The sequence below is a fragment of the Cupressus sempervirens genome, chromosome 5 (genome assembly GCF_028749045.1).
Source record: "Cupressus sempervirens isolate cs-2001-9-10 chromosome 5, ASM2874904v1, whole genome shotgun sequence".
Lineage (NCBI taxonomy): Eukaryota > Viridiplantae > Streptophyta > Pinopsida > Cupressales > Cupressaceae > Cupressus > Cupressus sempervirens.
Genome location: NC_143122.1, coordinates 308,008,318 through 308,026,783, shown reverse-complemented (window position 1 = coordinate 308,026,783; position 18,466 = coordinate 308,008,318). Strand labels below are relative to the sequence as shown.

At 32.0% G+C, this 18,466-nt stretch overlaps 1 pseudogene; it reads left to right on the top strand.

Annotated features, from left to right (window-relative positions):
* The first annotated feature begins 6,112 nt into the window (after positions 1-6,112).
* LOC149555823 (putative disease resistance protein At5g47280) lies at positions 6,113-10,646 on the top strand (annotated as a pseudogene).
* Positions 10,647-18,466: the final 7,820 nt, after the last annotated feature.

Sequence of the window (18,466 nt, the reverse complement as noted above, 5' to 3'; positions counted from 1 at the left end):
GTAGTGCCCACATAGGGAATTCCTTATCTATTAATTAAAATTGTTAGTACATGAAGAATATAGTATAATTAAAAATTATTATATCATTATTTTGTGCTTACAATGATAAACTAGTACGTTTTTAATAATACAATTATTTATTAGATATGATTTAATGTGAATAAATTAAATTGTAATTTATTTTTTTAATCATTAATAAAGTCTTTATATTAATACTAAAAAAGAAATTATATATCAAGATATGCCATTAGAGGCAAGAAGACCCTTCCATATGTCATGGACATATTCATGCCAACCCAGTGAAAAAAAAACCTTCCCAACAAAAATTGCCACCCAACCCTTTACATACATCATAGCAAAATGACCACATAATTTACATAAATATGATCCATAGACCTAGACTTCCAAAACCAAACCAAACGCTACTCAACCTAAACTTATTAAAACCACTTCCCTACATCTTTTTTGGTAAAATTTAGAAACCCAATGCTTGCCCTAACAACACCAGCCTTGCAATAAGCCTACCTCCCACCAGAATCTTTCATACGAGAAGAAGCAAAGACACATCAATGCTTGTTCTAGAGACATCTATAAACTTAGCTAGGGAACCCATCACCAGATCAACACCTGGCCCAACTCCCTGCTAACTAGAGGCATTTGAATCCATAGACAAAAAACCACCCCCAAAACAAGGGGCTTAACTAACACACTCGAACCATTGACTAATACTGGCTAAGAGTAGGCTCAGCCCACTCTTAGCCAATAGCCTGAGCCTAATGCATAACAGTGGCCCTAGGCTATTGGCTAAGAGTGGCTAGGCCCATGTTCGTATGAGTCGATTAAGCCTGGCCCCAACAGAACCAACACCATCCTGCTCAAAGCTCCTCTTACTCTATCTTACCAAAATTTGCCTTCAGATTCTCAACTTCCTATCCTCACCCATAAGCGCATTTGACTTCTACATTGTCACTTTGCACTTCCTCACCACTCAGTACCTAATGAAAACCTGATCCAACTCCATAGCATGCAAGAACTCCAACAACTTGCACCATCCTTTTTGAGAAAATGGGAGATGTACTTCAACAAGAGCGCTAGCCGACCACACTGTTGAGGGTTGCAACTCACTTGGGGCACCACCAATCATCCACCGAGGTTGATTTTCCATGCAGATAATAACCCCCAACTCCGCCATTATGAAAATATCTTCAATTTCGCCACCCCAATTCGGCTCTACACATTCTCTCACCAAATACATCACCTCTAGTTTCAAATCAACCACCGTAAGTGATAAAGCCAAAAACAGAGATGAAATCTCCAAATTTGACCTTGGACGTTAATCTTTTTGTAGATATTCTTCACTAAAAAATAACTTTAGCGCCTCCTAGAAATATTCTCCATCGAACATGAACACATTCTTGAGCCACATGGTTGAAATCAACCCCTTGGAGCATAGGATTTGCCCATCTGTAGCCAAGGAAAAGTTTGCCTCCATCTTGCCACTACACCTCTCTTCCGTGCCTCAAATTTTTAGATAAAAATAAAATTTGGAAGGTGAGTATTTGAAAGTTTGTGACAAGGAACAACTCCTAATGTTAACTACCATTATTACCCAATCTTGCCAATCTACCACACATGCCAAAACTATGGGTACTTAGTCATCTACGATCTCGTCTACCTCCATTTGCATAAGGAATGTCTACTTTTAGAGATTTTGCTGCAATGGTGGCATCAGTTTGTATAGGTCTAGGTTGCAAAAATCCTCTTCTAAAATACAAATTTTCACATTAGCTCCCAACTTTGACAATGTGTATGCCACCTTGTTGGCTTCCCTTACTACACGTGATTAATATAATTCATCAAATTTGTCCAACGAACTTTGTATCAACATGCCATGTTTATCTAATTACCAAGTTTCCATTTCACCTTAGGCGATGTCATTCAACACTAGTTGCGATTCACCTTCCAAATGGATTTTTCGACCCCAATTCTCATGCCCAACAATACTGCTTCTACTACAACTAGACACTTAGCCTGATTATTGGTTTTTCTACTATCCTTTTTATCGCTATTGCTAGTATTGCCAGTCTCATCCCTAACAACTACACCAATCCCAGAGGGTCCCAGGTTTCCTTTGGAAGTCCTTTCCAAATTGACTTTGATCCAACCTTCCTCTAGGACCTTCCACAAATTCTTTTCTTGTTGAATCTAAGAGGATTAACCCCACGAGATCTATTAACACGAAAATTATAAGTAATTTATAATTTTCAATTTAAGTAAAAAATTTACTTCTAAAATATATTTTAAATAGATTAAATATGTTATTTAATTATTATTATTTTTTATATGAATAAAATGACCATTTAAAAAACCTCTATGTAAAAAAATTGTTTCAAAAAATTAATAGAAAAATAAAATGAACAAAATAGCACAAATAAAGATAAGAGAAAAAAATAATTATAAAAATTAAAAATTAAACTAGTTTAAAAATTAGAATTAAAATAATCTAAGAAAGAAACTAAATTAATTTTGAAATCAAAAAATTAAATTAATTAGCAAAATCAACACGAATAGAAGTAAGAAAATAAACTCAAATAATTACAAAAACTAAGAACTAAAGACTTGAAGGCTTGAGTGCTTGAGTGCTAGTGTGTGTGGGATGATGTCATGAATGCATGATGCAAAATGGAGCAAATGGATGGGCTTATAAAGGGTTCAAAGTGAACTTTATCCCACAAGTTGACTAAACCTTAAATAACTCCTTAAATCAATCCTTGAACAGGGCTTGAGAGGGGGACAAAAATGGGTCTCAAGCATGGATGCACATCGTGTTGATCTCTAAGCCCAAGTTTCCTATTAGTTTCTAACACTTAGTCATTTCCATGGTAGTGTTGGTCAGTCATCACTATGGCTGAGCCATCTAGAGAAGGTCAAGCTACAAAGGACTTGTTTATATTTCCTCACATACTGAACAAGTCAAAGGTTGTCAAGTACCCCAGTAGAGAAAGTGTCAGGATGCCAAGAAGAAGAGTAGATATTGAGAATTTGGAAAGTTAATTAATTTCAATTGAATTAGTATATGTCGAGCATATAGAAGCTGAGTGCCAACATGAATGTTAGTTATGATTGAGCGTTAGAACATTCAAGTGCTGAGTAAACTAGGTTTGACATATGAGTTTGTAATGATGCAAACACTTATGTAAATCATTTTAGATGACTTCTACATGATATTGAATGATTGTAGACATAGTTAAGGAGAAAATTACACATTTTGGATGAAGACATTAATCCCAAGATAAGCATATTAACCAATCAAAAAATTAGAAAGATTAAATGACAAAGAGATGAAATATGGATCGTTGATTATGATCTATAACTTTCTACAATTATCTATTTAAGGGGGGGTTCTGACCGTAAAATCATTATGTGTGATGAATGGAGAAGCAGAGGAGTGAAAAAACTTAGACCGGAGTAAGGAAAGCTAAGTCAGATAAGAGATTAGACAAAGCAACCAAAGCAGTGAAGGATGAAACAGAGTATATCAGATAAGAAGGTCAAATAGAGATATTGAAGAGAGGAGATCCATAAATATCTTGTAGAGAAAACCAAAGGATCAAGTACTAAATCAATTTGAATAGACCGAGTCAGGGAAAATTTCTTAACAAAGTGGTTTTAGTAGTAGTATTTAATTCTTCTAACAGAGTCCTTACTTTATTGTAAGTATTAAATCCTTCAATTAAGGTATGACCTAATAGTCTTAAAAGATTTTAATAGAGCATACCTCTAACAGGGAAGATCATTAGATATGATCAAATTGTAGCCCTAACAGGTGAACTTTTATTATTGCAACAATAAAGAGTTATGCGTTTCATCCAAGGATAACTTTAAGAAACCCCCTACCCAAAAAAATTATAAAATGTTGGCAAATCCATCATTTTTCAAGAGGAAAAAAAATATTTTCACTTGGCAAAATTTTCAATGTACAAAAACTTTGTTTTAATTGACTTTTTTTTCCAATGTGGACGAATTTCATAAAATCAGTGTGACTAATTCTTTTTTTTTAGTGAAATACATAACTTAGGAAGAAATTTTTTCCCTCTTGAATGGAAATAATATATAAATTATGAGGTGATGTTTCCCCATTTGATGGAAAAAAATACATAATTAATGAGACAATTTTTCCCCTTAGCTGGAAAGGGTACATAATTAATGAGGCAATTTGGTGGCTATTAATGCAACCAAATGTAACACATTGGTGAATGTTGTACAATTGTTTTCAAAGCATGTGAAACATGACGATTAATTTCCTTTTGGCATTAAATGAATGCTTTATAAAACCAAGTTGCTGACAAAAATGAGAACGTGTACTCAAAGCACAAGGTTTTCTCTAGATTAACAATTGCGGTTGGGAAATTTGATGAGCATCCCAGGACTTCATATTCATGAGCATCCAAAAGGACAGGTACTAGACCCTATAGTGCACCTAGGGTAGGTTGGGTCTCAAGAAGATTAGTATGATATTATTATTAGCATGATGAACATTATGTGGAATCTCTAGATAAATTATCCTAGGTATATCAGTGACCAACATGAACTAGAGCAGGAGGTAGAAAGGGAGGTGTTGGACCAGGCAATTCATGATTTGTGATGACAAAAGAGACTCAATCCACATTCTGCAAACATAGAACACCTTGACAATTTATTGGTAATGTTTCAAGCTATGCGGTGGGTACTTCATTAATTTCTTGTTTCCCAAATCATTTTGTAAAATTTTTTGGAAAATTCTGCAAATTAGTTATTAGTTACCAAAGGTACTGAAGATTGTATGCACCCCTTCATTTTCTATAAGAAGGGGTACCAAGACCCTTTGGGACTTCTATTTATAGGATATACAACATATAATACGTATAGTTATAAGTTATTGTACTTTGTTAAATGTTCATAGAATATAATTTATAAGGTTATGCAACTATTTCAATTTTCTAGCTTGATTGTACTCATATTTTTCAAATTAATATAAATCCAGACTATTTTATGCCTTACTGGATGATGTTTGATCAAGGTATTTTTTGCCTACTAGACTTTATCTCGAAAGGCCCTGCTTGTTTGGAAAAAAGTACATATTAAAATGTATTACGTAACAACTACAAAATGGAAATGGGTAATAAATACAACACAGTGGAGTTGTACCAAACAATAATATATCGTTTGATGATTACATATCAATGGTTGAAGTATTATTTCGGGTCGAATGCCTGAAATGAAACATCGATCTAATTTTAATTTCCATAATGGTGAGAAGTGTCCACTATCCTCACCACCACATCCACTTAACACTTGTAATGTGAGTTGGCATTAATTATATGTCCCATCACTGTCAATTACATTCCCTTTACCATTCACTTCAAATGATTCACTTTTTCTTCAATGTTGAAGAAAAATTATAAACTATAATCCTACATATGTGGGAAAGATTTCCAAAGATTTTTTACTAATAGAATTTAACTTTAAGGACTAAGGTATACAAAAGGTTAAATGAATGCCATGGCAGTCAACCTTATTAAGTTATTAGTAGGCTCTTTTCTTTGTCATTTTGCAAAAAAAAAAATTCATTGGATTAAATTGGTTTATATTATTAAACACTAAACCATTGTGGTGCTCAAAATGTCATATTTATTATTATAATTATGATTCTATTCTAGCTTTTAATTTTTAATTAATTAATAATTACAAAAATGGTTGACTGGCTCTCCCTCTCTTGTACTATTTTGAAAACTTTTATTTTTCTAATTTTCTTGAAAGACTTCGGGTTTTCCTAGACAGTAAACTGAAGAGAGGTAAAGGTGGGAAGAAGGGCCCCATATGTGGAAAATTTGCTTCCTCGCTCCCTAAATGCAGACAATTCATCGTGGAAAAAATGTGCGAGAAATTTCCACTCTGCTTCCAACATCCCGCGTTAAATTTGTTTGGTTGCTCGCTAAATGAGTAAAATTCAACGTGGAATCAACACTGCAAGAAGTTTCCTCTCAGCTTTCATATCCTGCCATTTCCACTTCACTCTAGGAGTCATTGATAAATAAGTGGCTGCCCTAATCACCCCCGATACGCTAACAAAATGGTTTTCGCCTATGTTCTCATGCTTGTTCAAGGAGCTGCTGGAGAGGTTGTTAGAGTGCTTCTCTCTAGGCCTGTTGATGCGGGTGGCGATACCCTTCTCTCAAGCTGTCAAAAATTGGGACAATGGGTGAGCGAGGGGTTGTTATGCTTGCAACCTTCATCTTCATTTGCAGAGTCATACATTCCAAAACTACCCAAACATAGCGTGGGTTTGGAGAATCAAGTAGCGGATTTGAAAAGGTGGTTATTTGAAGACAATTTCAATAAGATCGGAGTGATGGGAATTGCGGGCAGTGGCAAAATTACCTTGGTTGCTGCTCTCTGTAGGGATTCTGATGTCCAACGTAAGTAGACCATATATTTACTCTTTGAATCAAGTAATCTTGTAAAATGCATTTTTTGGGAGTTGCTCTAGGGAGGGATGCTGAAACCATAAGTTAACCATTTACACACACCCACACAAAAATTCGTGCTGAATCAAGGAATTTTGTTAAATACTTATTTTTGTATTGTTTGGGCTTTGATAGGAATTAGATCTGAGAAGAGGAGGCTATTTTAATGTTGGCCTATATTTTCCCAAGTGTTGGGCAACCTATTTCGCTGCTAGGTAAAATGTGCATCACTTTAGCAATCGGATGCAGGAACTGTATGCGTTCCATCGCACTCAGATAAGCCTATATTCAAAACATCAATCATACCCACAACCTTAACCGTGGTGTGACGAGATAATTTACCTCTGGTTTGTGGTGATCTCTATGTATAGGTTATGTTTCGACCTCCTTTTTTAAGTATATAATCTCATGCTTAAGTTAGGGAGTTGCTCTAGCATGGTAATCTTCCTCAGTTAGTCAAGTAGGGGAATCCTTTTCCATTGGTATTTGTTAACTGTGTCTCGTCTACTATTGATGAGCTCTTCATTGTGTGAACCATCTCCCGTTGACAAGGCTAGATAGTCCTCTTCCACCCTCTCCTCCTCACAGTGCCTAAAAATGATTCATGCCTTAATGTGGTTTTTGGATTCTCTTCTCCTTTCCCTCGATCTGTCTTTGCCTCCTCAAAGTTTCTGAACACCATTCATGCCTCCACCTTTGATGTGAAATCCTCTCCCCTTCCCCTCTTTCTCTTCTATCTTCATTGAAGTGCTTAAAGGCAATTGAATCCTCAACTTGCTTATGTTAATGCAATCTTCTCCCTCATCTTCTCAATATATCCTCTTCCTCTCCTTCTTCTTAAAGAGCTTAACGGCCATTTATATCTCGTCTCTTCCCTTCAATAACCCCCTCTTCTCCTCTTTTACGCGTATGAAGATCATTTATTCATCATCTTGCTTTACTTGGTGTAGTCCTCTCTTCTTCCCCTTAATCTGTACTCTTTTCTGCTCTGCTCTCCTCTTCCTCTTAAGCTATCCTGTTTGGTCACTCCTATGAAGACATTTGTCCTCCCCTTCTCATCTTTGATCCATCCATTCAAGCCCCTGATCTATCAAGACCTTACTATCAGGTCAAGTGGCCAATATGCAGAATACTTATTCTTAGGATAGCTTTTATTTTCACTAGGAAGTGGGCTTGTCCTCTGATATCAAAATGACAAGTTAGAAAATGTTTCCAATGAGGAAGTGGTGTGTTTAGAGCTTCTAGTCTGGTAAGAAAAGTTGCGTGGGGATTTTTAGCCTGGCTACAGTCCTACGTTAAACTTTTAGGGAGACTAGAACATAAGACCTGATCTCACCTACTGTAGTATGCTCTTTGTGTTCACACTTGTGTATATTGGTAACATCACCGAATCGTGATTAGACTTGCCCATCAACCTCTCAATAAAGAAGTCAAATTTCAATATCTTGATCCTAACTTACTTCCCAATGCATTCTAATGATAGCAGTAATGGGAGAGTTGAAAGAATACATATATTGCTGCGGTGATTACGAATCTGCATATGTGCTCAACCCTTGCAATTTATTCTCCACCACATCACAGAAAAAACTGCCCTTAGTAGGAGAAGAAAAACAACATAAATACGATATAGACTCAATGAATTATCAATTTAGCAAATAAACTTATTTATGTTTGTTAATTAATTACTAATGAGACCTTACTAATACTTGTCTATCTATTAGAAATGACCCTTGCGTTCTTTTCTGATTTCCCTGACCTTACTTTCTCCATTCTTCTTCTCAAAATGTTTTGGAGACAAGATAATTTTTCAAACAGTTTCACAGCTACCAGATAACAAGACGATTCTTGAGAGCATATGGAAAATGATTACTGGGGATCAACCGTTGCCTGATTCTTAGAGTGAGAGCATTCATGAGGCTCTTCAGGAAATACTCAGGCTTAAGCGAGAAAATATACTAGTCATATTAGATGATGTGGGGCCAAATGTTAATCTCAAAGAATTGTTGTTTGAAGCAGAGGGATGCAAGATTGTTGTTACAGTCAGGGACAGTGTCAATTCCATACACCTTGATAGCACTCATTATATGTCTTTGCTTGGATAGGAAGATGCTCTATCCCTCTTTTGTTATTGGGCCTTTGGACAAGAAAGCATTCCAGATGGATGGTTCAACAAGAAACCAGTCCAAGAGGTATACCTATGTCTATCTATGTCTCATTTGTTGATTTTAGTGAACCTGAAGTCTGCTAAATTTTCCATAATACGACATTATATTTTGCTAGCTGATATTGTGTAGATCTGCTATCCATTCCATGTTTGCAATTTAAGAAGCATGGTTTTCTTAGTTCAATATGTGTAGATCTGAAAGCCACTCTCTGAGATTATATTGCGGCTAACTAGTTTGTACTAATAGGTAGCAAAAGAATGTCTAGGATTACCACTTGTATTGGCTGTGATTGGACGTTATTTACATAAATACAGTGAAAATGCATATTGGGAATATGCCAAAAGGCAGCTTTCACAAGGAAGATGAATAAATATTAGATCTTATGAAGAGGATGTTCTCAAGCGCCTAGCACTGAGCATAGAAGATCTGGACAATGATACAAAAAAATGCTTTTTGGACCTGATATTGTTTCCTGAAGTTAAAAAAATCCCTGTTGATGCTTTGTTTAATATTTGGATTCATGTTCACAACTTAAGCCTAGAGCATGCGTCGATGATTCTTGTTGATCTCGAAAAAAGAGGGCTCTTGAGTTCGGTACAACTAACTCATAATTCAAGGTGAGTGTCTTCTTTTAGATTCTTTTGTTGAAATTACGTTGAAATATGTAGCAGAAATATATAGATAGTGATCATCAAGCCGAATGAGTAAATCTCCCATTTCTTCCAGCATGATCTAAATGGAGTTTGGACATGTAATCGTTTTACTTCAACTCAAAATTTGTAATCATTGAGATGTTGCTACTTCATTTTGAGAACTTGAAAAAGATGTCTCACTGAAGATTGAATGCATCTTAACTCTTGCTTTCCCAGCAATTGTGAGATATATTCAGTTCAACATAATATGTTGCAGCGTTTGGCTATTTATTGTGCAGAATCTGCAGACAACAACCAAAATGACAAGATATGCAAAAGGTTGAGATTATCTCCATTATCTTGCTGGGAAGGTCCCTCACATGGAGATATAAAAGCCGCTGAGATTATTGCCATTCGCACAGGTTGATTGCTTTAAATTGGTTTATTGATATTCACAAGTATCAGGCTTCAAGCAAATGAGTGAGGCCCATCAAAATATATATATTCCTTCTTTAAAAGGTTTTGAATACTTTTGCAGGTCCAATGAAAGAGAATAAATGGCCTAAGTTGGAGTTTCTGGAGGCCCGTGCTCTTGTATTGATATTTGATGGAAATGAATATTTCCTTCCACCATTTGTGCAGGAAATGTCTCGGTTGAAAATTCTTATCATAATCAACCAGAAATCCTGTAAGGCTAAAATTGATGGCATGTCAACCTTTAGTTCATTGGTTCAACTGAAGAGCCTTCGGCTTGAAAAATTGATTGTCCCTGATCTAGATTATTTTCAATATTTAGGAAATCTCAGGAAGCTCTCACTGAGTCTCTGCAGCACTGATAAGGGATGATTGGACATTGAAGTGTGCTCAAAGCTGCTTAAACTTGAAGAGATTAATATTGACTGCTGTGAGGATATTGAGGAATTTCCTGTTGGTATTTTCAATTTCACTTCACTGAAAACACTGTCTATAACAAATTGCCACCAACTTTGCAAGATTCCTGAGAATCTGGGGAAGCTTGCAGGATCTCTTCAAGTGCTGAGCTTAGTTGCTTGTCTGAATCTCAAAGAACTGCCAGCCTCAATTTATGAACTTGGAAATTTACATTTCCTTGTCAAGGCTTGGAGGCTCTTCCACGTGACTTCAATAAGTTGGAGAGACTCAAAATTCTCAACATGGGTGACTGCAAAAAAATCAAGAAACTTCCTAGAATGGTTAATGGCCTTATGTCTTTGTCAAATGTGATCTACAACGAGCAATGGAAAAAAGAGTGGTCTCATTTTCGTGAGTCGATTAATGTGATAATTGCAGAACCAACATTTAGTTTAGAATTTCTGGACACATAACTTTGCTCCGAAAATCATTTATATTGTGAACAGTGACTGTGGACCATGGGTTGAGTAATTTTCTTTCTAGTTTTAGAAGCGGAGTTAGAAATTAAGACCATTTGTGTCATTGGGGTTGGAGTTCTATCTATGCATTTTAAACTTATGGCAAGATCACAAAGTGCTTAGCACTACCGTCAATATTGTATTTATGTCATATGTTTTAATTTTTAAATTATTAAGGGTTTTAGTCCCTAGCTACAACAGACACACAAGTGATCATATTGCAATGTTCTTTTCATGGTAAATTGTGCCTGAGCAACAATTAAATCCTTTCGCTCGTGCTTTAACGTGTTTTCCTAGAGTAACAAATTAGGGAGATGGTGGAGAACAAACAGAATTAGTATAAGTATGTAATTTCTGGATTTGATTGTGTAGAGTTTTTTTATCATTAATGTTTTGGATCATAGTACATGATTCATCAGTATAAGTACGTAATTTTTGGATTTGATTGTGTAGAGTTTGTTTACCATCAATGTTTTGGATCATACTACATGATCCATCATCAAGATACAAGAGAACAAGAAGATCCATAGTGAGGACAAAAATGAATACTCCATGCAAAGTTTCTATCACGCCCTTTGCCAAAAAAATTCTGATGTGGCACTCTATGTATTACAGAAGTCAAAATCCTTCTAAAAGTAGGAACCACTTTTATAAAAAGTTTAACATATTATTAAAATCAATTTGGACTATATTTATGTTTGATAGTTTTTAATTTTTAATTTTTTGATTGGTACATAGTTTTTAAATTTATTATCATGTAACTAAATTTAATAATATTTTTTTACTTTTGATAATTTAATTGAATAAGGGACTTGTATATATATTCATTTACAATTAATATACTATTATTTTATTTCAATAAATAATACATTTGACTTTTTAATTTTATAGTATACTATAATTTTGACAATTAGTGGAATATATATATATATATATATATATATATATATTTCAATGTTGGTGAGCTAATCTTTTTATTATTCTAGAAAGCTTTGTACATTGTTATTAGTCCTTGCAAATTAATGTACGAGCATACAATTAATTTTAAAAAAAAGAAATATCTTAATAGTCCAAAATTTAAAATGATTTATTTTTAAAATATATTTATGTTTACTAATTTCATCATTCTTATTGATTGTTATATTTTTGTTAGGGGCTAAAAGTATTTTTTCTCGGACTAAAAAGCCTCCATCAATCTAGATATTCTGTATCATTTTATTCTAGGGACTTACATCTTACCCAAAATCTACTAGGTGTGTTCAAATCAAATCATTTTTACAAACAACACTTAAATTGGTAGGGGATTTTCTAGCCTCAACCCAAAACCGGCCACTGTAAATTAAAAATTGAGAAGTCCTTTCTTCTAATATGAGGCCCAATTAGCAAATCTTATGGTACGACGTCTGCTTCCTCGTGCAACTCTCTCTTTTTAATTGAAAGAAATCTTCTTTCAACATCAAAATTTTTAATTTTAAAATTATTAACCCTGGTCAATTTCCTTGTACTGATCAATGCATTCTGCAATCAATTTGGTTTTGTATCTTTTCTTACCTGTCCTCTTATGTCAATCAAAATGTCTATTGATTTTTAAAAGCTCAGTGCTTTAGGAGAATTGAAAGGAAATCACAAGTGTTATTTTCCACTAGAGGGTGCATTTTCTCTTGCATTGTTTCCCTCCTATTGTCACACTTTGCAAGCACTTACTAAATTTTGGTGGCTCTAACTGATTAGAGAATAAAAGCCTTGGTTCTGCTTCTTCTAAGAATAAAAACTCATACACTGACATTTTTTTCATCCTCAATCTTAGATTATGACTTGGATCAGTACTCTGGTTTGATTGTTATTAATTAATATTGTCTCTCTTACCAAAAACATTTCTCAGTACCCCTCTATCTCTCCACTTACCTTACCTTAGATCATTTTCCTAATAAAATATAATATAATACTTACCCTATAATAGAAACAAATTTCTAGATTAGTCAAATATGAATAAAACATGATAAAGCATATTTAAAAAGGTGATAGATGCTACTCCATGAAAAGACCAAATCCATGACCTGCAACCTGTAACTACACCCTTTCATGAGACCACGGGGCATCCAACCAAACTATTGATGTGATTGAATTGTTAGGATGCCCATGGCTTCTATTCGTTGCATTAAGTAGGAAATGTTTGAAAATATCTCAGTGGCAAGTTAGATGACAATATATTGTCATTCACTTTTTTCTATGCAATTGAACAGGTTGGAACAAAAAATTGTACAAACTCAAACATTAATGACAATTATTTTATAAACTGAAATGAAGCAAGGGGAAGAAACGAGCCGACAACCACCTAAGCAGTCAAAGCTTAGTGTGTTGTTTAAGCTCGACGATTTGAAAGGAACACATCTATTTTCCAAAGAAACATGGATGTAACTAAACGTCAACAAACCAAGATGTTGGTCTTTTCACTTAAAAAGGAACATAATGTGGTAACGTACAAACTTTCACACTTATGTGGAGCTCCACGGAGATCATGACATAATAAGGATACCTATGCATAGGACTAATCTTAAATAATAAAAGCTTAGTTACGAATCGTATAGGATGAAGAGAGATAAAGGAGGTTGGAAAACACTATATACTCTTCAAAACACATGCAGGTATCCAAGAACATGGCTTACTTGTCATGTCAATGGAGCTTTATGGATGGGATGTTTGGATAAGCGGCAAATTGAATCTCGAATGTAGGCAGACCAAAGAACTCAAAAGCAAGTTACCATGAGTAGATTCAAGATTAAAGATTAAAATCGTATATGATATCCCTCTATATAAAATGGGTACTTGTCGAATTGCAGAAGTAGCTATAGTTCACCTACCAGGGTATCTCAAAAAGATCATGAAATCTTACAAGTGGCCCATTCTAGTATGGAACGAAAGTTGAATAGAATAAATAAAACTTGGATGAACCAAAATAATTGGTGGATTTTTGACCAAGTCATTAAAAGGCCCATGGACTGATCAAGAGATAAAATATAATGAAAACATCAGACTAATCATATAAAATCAAACTAATCATGCAGACAAAAACAACTTGGGAGGAAGTGGCAAGCCATATGAACATGACCAAAATGTTTACATGGGTACAACAATCAGGTGGAAAATGAAGATACTCACTAGTCTAGCTATAGATTAGCTATTCAAAATTTAGTTCTGAGATTGGTAGATTGACAAACTTGAAGACTATAACTATAAATGGAAGTGACAATATATTGATATTGTAGCGACTGGGCTATTTTAGTGTGTTGGGGAAAATATCGATTAACTCGGTGTCAGTAGGAGGCTCAGGTTTTCATAAAAATGATTTATACTTTAGTTTAGACATAACTTCCCCATTCCCCTCTCTATTTAGACCTCTATAAAAAAACTAGTTAGTGTATAGGCTTAAATCTACACACTCAATAAATGAGGATTAGTAGCACCAAATGATCTAATAATGAAATCACATAAGCTGCCAAACATGAGCCTATGAATGTTCAACAAAATAAGAAGCATTAAATAATTGGAATCACATAATAAAATATGCAAACCAATCAAATACTCCAAGATTTGGTTACTTGTCTTTGGTCATATGAAGTGTGCACACAGCTGTGATTTTGGTAGCACTTAGACTCCGAGCTCCAAGAAATATGATAAAAAGATAGGATTTCAAATGATAGCAAAATGACATAGGTTCGATCTGAAAGTCAGTTATGAAATTAAGATATATGAGAATTGTTTATATAGATTTTTTGGAAATCCATAAATGGTTGAGATCAATTTGGGAAAATCATGATGAATGGACAAGGATGAAAGAGACTGGAGGAAAAATTGAAAAGTTTCCAATTTTAAATTGAAAAAGACAAAGGATAAAATTTGAGATATTTTCAATTTTGGAGAGATAAAGTTTCCAAAAATTGAAAATTGATACTTCAGAATCATTTCTGATTTTGTATTTTTAGAGAAAATAGATTTTTCAGTTTATGAAGATTTTCTAATTTTTAAATTTCAATTTCTCATAAAATTAATTTTTTAGATTTTAGAAGATTTAATTGAATTAAAACTTCGATTAGATTTGAAAGATGAAATTAACTAGCAATTGCGCATTTATGTACGCGAAACGATTAGCGATAGGAATGATTTGTGTAATTGAATGAAAGGAAACAAAGAACTATTATGGTTAAATTTAGAATTATAATTAGATTAGGTTTACAATTTAACTTAATATTTAATTAGGGTTAGAGTTAAGTTTGAGGTTACATGTTTCAAGTTGGCCAAGATTAGATTTAGGATTATGATTTAAATATATCTTAAATTTTTAATATCACTTAGGATTAATGCAATAGTACACTAACATTTCTTAAAATCAATTACATAGTGTAAGATTAGGGTTAACTTGTTTATGTGTAAGTATTCAAGTTAGGTTAAAAGCTTAATTTATTGGAGAAGATTTTGGACAATATTGAAAACTCATTATTTCTAGAGTAAGGGTTCAATATCTAAGTATGATTTAATAAAGCTTAATTTTAGGTTAATGGTTAATTTATTAAGATAGATGGATTTATACTTTTAGCAGGTGAATACAATTTTCAATCCATAGACAATATTGAATTAAGTTAGGATTAAGATTATTTTTAATGTTTAAGCCATAGTTAAGGTCATATTGTAGTTACATTATGGTTAAAGTTTGGATTAAGGTTTAGCCTAGGGTTAAGGGTTTGGGAAAATGATTATTGTTAAAACTGGGATTATGATTATAGTTAGGATTGAGATTATGGTTATTGCTAGGATTTGCATAATGGATAGCTCTATAAGTTGTGAGAATATGATGATCTTAGAATACATTATTATAATATAGGTAAATAAATGCTTATATTATGTATTATGTTGAAATTAAAATAAAATAATTTATTTTAAATAAATAAATAATTGTGAAAATTATGAAAATAAAAAAGAAATAGAAATTAATTTACATATATGACAAACATTTCTAAATTTTAAATCCTTTTAATGTAAAAAATTTCAAATTATAAAATTAAACTATAATTTTACAACTAAAACCTAGATACAAATAAAATCTCTCTATTTATTAAAGGTATGTAAACAATATTTAATTGCATGCATTTCATTTTTATCTTGATACTTACTAAATTAAAAAAAAGAAATGATTTTATTTTAAAATAGAAATAAATTTGTACAACATATATTTTAATTTTTCTTCTAGTTTGTAAATCATTTCAAATTTTAAAACTAAACAAAGTTCTATATCTATTTCTCAAAATGAATCAACATAAATTAAAAACTAAAAAATTGAAATCTATACTTAAATGTTACCTTTCTATATTTATTTATTTTTAAAAACATTTCTACTTTATTTTATGCTTTTGCATGCATATTGATAAGAAAACAATTATTTTATATTTATACTCTAAACAACATTTGTATTAGAATTTATTAAAAATATAGAAAGTAATCTGTGTATATAACAAACTTTTCTAAATATGAAATTATTTTTTTGTAAAAAATCAAATGATAACATTAAACTACAAATTTAAAACTAAAATCTACTTACAAAGGAAATATGTCTATATCTATTGAAGATATGTAAACTACATTTTTTCATACATTTTATTTTTATCTTGGTAATTACTATATCCAAAAAATATAAATATATATGTGCTAGATATATATATTTTAATTTTTCTTCTTCCTTATATATTATTTAAAAAATTAGAATTATATTAAATTATATTTTCAATTTTCTAAAATGAATCAACTTAAATTTAAAACCAAAAAACTAAAAATCTAGACTTAATACGAACTTTATATATTTTTTAACAATATAAATATTTGTATTCTATTTTATATTTTTGGATGCATATAATTTCAAATTGTAATTGATATGAAAACAATCTTTCAATATTTTTTTCTTAATTAACAATTCTAAATATAAAATCTAGATACAAATGCAACCTTTTTTTATCTTTTAAAATTTTGTATTCTATTTACTTTATGCATTTCAAGTTTTAATTTAAGATAGTTTAATTTTTTAATTTTCAAATAAAAATGTGTATATAAATTTACTATCTTTATTATTTTTAAGATTTATTGAAAAAAATATGAATCATTGCCAATATATTTGATAATAAAAATAATAGATTTTTAAGATCTTTCATAAATAACACAGATTTATGAGTACATATATTTAGAAATGAATATATTTGCAAATCAAATTGAGGCTATCAAAAATGATTTGAACAATATATAAATTGAAACAAAACTAATATGATTTAATCTTGTTCATATTTATTTTTTGTCATGCATGTATTACCATTACTATTTGCTTCCTCAACTTCTCTATAATCAATATGCATGCATTTTGTAATTGCTCACTATGCATTTATTACTATATGAAACTTGTCAAACAATTCAAACGAATATATAAACTTGTTATAATCTATATGCATACATTTTGTAACTACTCATTATGTACTTATTATTTTGATAAACTTGTCAAGCAATTCAAACCAGTATATAAACTTATGGCATTATAATAACTGCGTATATGAAGGAAAAAAAATTGAACATGCACAGAAGATAAAATAACCAAAATTGTTGATAAGAAATCCAATAGAACCTACACAATGTCATAAATGAGAGAAAAATAGGTTAATTGATAAACATTTAAGTTAAATAGAAGAAGAAATAGAAACTTTTCTTATATTTCCGTCCAGTCTTACAACATTTCCGTGCAAAAAAAGCAAATTGAGGAGCAAAGCTCCCACAATAAGCCTATCGACTTAATTACAAATTGAAATTGATGTGAAATGAAGATGAAATTAAATTTAATTTAATAAAGAGGAATAGATTAGTTAATTTAAAAAATCAATAATTATTATTGAAATTGTGGGAAATTGAATTTAATTAACTGATAATGATCAATTAATTAAAGGTTAAATATTGATTAACTCAGTGTCAGTAGGAGGCTCAGGTTTTCATAAAAATGATTTGTACTTTAGTCCAGACATAACTTCCCCAATCCCCTCTCTATTTAGACCTCTATAAAAAAACTAGTTAGTGTATAGGCTTAAATCTACACACTCAATAAATGAGGATTAGTAGCACCGAATGATCTAATAATGAAATCACATAAGCTACCAAACATGAGCCTATGAATGTTCATCAAAATAAGAAGCATTAAATAATTGGAATCACATAATAAAATATGCAAACCAATCAAATACTCCAAGATTTGGTTACTTGTCTTTGGTCATATGAAGTGTGCACACAGCTGTGATTTTGGTAGCACTTAGACTCCGAGCTCCAAGAAATATGATAAAAAGATAGGATTTCAAATGATAGCAAAATGACATAGGTTTGATCTGAAAGCCAGTTATGAAATTAAGATATATGAGAATTTTTTATATAGATTTTTTGGAAATCCATAAATGGTTGAGATCAATTTGGGAAAATCATGATGAATGGACAAGGATGAAAGAGACTGGAGGAAAAATTGAAAAGTTTCCAATTTTAAATTGAAAAAGACAAATGATAAAATTTGAGATATTTTCAATTTTGGAGAGATAAAGTTTCCAAAAATTGAAAATTGATACTTCAGAATCATTTCTGATTTTGTATTTTTAGAAAAAATAGATTTTTCAGTTTATGAAGATTTTCTAATTTTTAAATTTCAATTTCTCATAAAATTAATTTTTTAGATTTTAGAAGATTTAATTGAATTAAAACCTCAATTG